The sequence below is a fragment of the Arachis duranensis genome, chromosome 4 (assembly GCF_000817695.3).
Source record: "Arachis duranensis cultivar V14167 chromosome 4, aradu.V14167.gnm2.J7QH, whole genome shotgun sequence".
In the NCBI taxonomy this organism is placed as follows: Eukaryota; Viridiplantae; Streptophyta; class Magnoliopsida; order Fabales; family Fabaceae; genus Arachis; species Arachis duranensis.
Window position 1 is genome coordinate 118,236,834 of NC_029775.3, and position 2,292 is coordinate 118,239,125.

The window sequence follows — 2,292 nt, forward strand, 5'->3', positions numbered from 1 at the left end:
TAGACGACGATGCAGCAAGGCAGCAAGAAACTGGCGCAGTGGCACGACGTGGACAACTTCTCCTTCTCTTCCTCTCCTCCTCAGCAGTCCACTTCCTCTCTTCCCTTCTTTCTTTCCTTCTCTCTGATGGGTGTGTGTGCCGGGACGGATTTACATTTAACTGTGTGGGGGCAAGTGCCCCCATTGAATTTCACAAAATTTCACGTAGAACACAGAAAAAAATATTTGCCCCCATTCAACAAATAAATTTGACCCCACTAATTTTTTTTTTTGGTTCACACTCTCCCGTATATAAGAAAGAAATAAAAGGACCCAAAACATAAACATTAATCAATAATAATGAATATATAAAAGCACGAATATAAAGCACATCAATTAAATTTTAGTAGATGAATCCATTATCATTAGAAGTGGATATACTATAGATAATATTAAAATAAAATTATTTTTTATTTGCTAACTCAATGCTTAACAAATTAAAAAATTAAATAAATATAATGAAGAGTTAAAATTTGACTCCATTAAATATCTTTTTATTATAAAAAATTGAAAATTTATCCATAAAAAATATATTTAGCTTAATATTAATAAAAAATTAATATCTAAATTATTTGAATATTTATAAATAATTTTAGACTTTTGGTATGTTTATGTAATTAAATATTATGAAAGAACTTTTTTTATAAATTGTCTATATCAAAATTTGTAGCAAAATTTTAAAATCTAATCAATTGTTGAAGAAAGACCAAAAAAGAATAGATTAAAAATAAAACAAAAGAAAATGTTGTCCGAAATCAAATGACTTAGTTTTTAAAATAAAAAAAATATTTTTATAGAAATGAATTGAGACTCAAAAAAATATTATTTTTTATTGGTTTTTTTTTTAAATTAGCTTTAGGTTTGCCAATAACAACAACATTAGTTAAAAAAACCTTTTTTGCTATAAATATTATAAAGAGTCGATTTTGTAATCATATAGGAGATGAATTTTTAAATGATTGTTTAATAACATATATAAAAAGATAAATATTTAATTATATTGACAATAGAAAGAAAATATAAAACCTATTTAAATTCAATAAAATTGGGACATAAAATATTAATTTGAACTCTAATTAAAATCCTTAAAAATTAATTTAAAATATCATTTGTTGTACTAAAATACTATTTAATTTAAAATCAAATTCTTTAATTGAAATTATAAGATAATAAGATTAATTTCCTTTATTTCTAAAACTTAAAGTATTAAATTATAAAAATATTAACTATTTAAATTAAATCATATATAAAATTCTTATTATTTGACAACTACTAACTTTATAATTTAAATATAGAGAATAACTTAATAATTATAAAATTAGATAAAGTTCTAATTTAAATAGTCAAATCTCATTATTTTTAAATTTTTAAAATTTTAAATTGTAAATAAAAAAATAATTTATAATTATAGAATTGGGATAAAAATTCTTAATTTATTTCAAATCCAATAAATCAAAACTACCTTTAATTATTTTTAATAAAATAATTTCTAAAATTAAAACTGTAAATAAATATATGATTTGAGTTTAATTTAAAATTGGACTTTTCAAAAGTCTTGAGTCTTATATTTTCTATTTTTTTTTTGTTACCAAACATTTTTATATATTATTATCTAACTCCCTTAGATTTTTTGTTTTGTGACACTTATTAATGATCATCTCAACGTTAATTATTCTTAAGGATAAACTAAGGATAAACCACAATAAGAGAATACATTCCGGTTAAAGGAAATATTTTATAATCTTAAAAGCCTGCTTCCAAAAAAAGCTTCTTGAATTCCTCTTCACTTCTCTCCTTTCCATTCAAAGTTGTCATGGCAATATCCATTCTGAGCTTCATTTGAGTAAGTCCAAATTCATCTTGTTTTTCATTTATCACAAGATCTATGACAATTGCTTTTCCTCCTTTAGTATTATTTGAAATTGCATCTTTGCATTTCTTCAGTATCTTTACACAATGTTCTTCATCCCAATCATGTAGAATCCACTAAATAAAAAACAAAACAAAAAGGTTAGGAATTGTATCATACCATTTTCTTCACCTTTAATGTCTCTTGGCCATAAAGAATTCTACCAACAAATAATATAAATCCTAAATTCTTCCTCTTTAATATTAGCCATTTTTTAAAATTTTAAATTATAAATTTTAAATAATTCAAAAAATGAAAATTAAAAAAATATGACAAAAAATTAATTTATATTAATTAATTAAAAAATAATTTTAAATATTCTATTTAAAAACAAATAAGTACTA

General features: G+C 21.9%; 1 pseudogene; it reads right to left on the bottom strand.

The window, feature by feature from the left end:
• Positions 1 to 1,725: 1,725 nt before the first annotated feature.
• LOC107486356 (isoflavone-7-O-methyltransferase 6-like) overlaps positions 1,726 to 2,292 on the bottom strand; it is a 2,209-nt pseudogene continuing 1,642 nt past the window's right edge.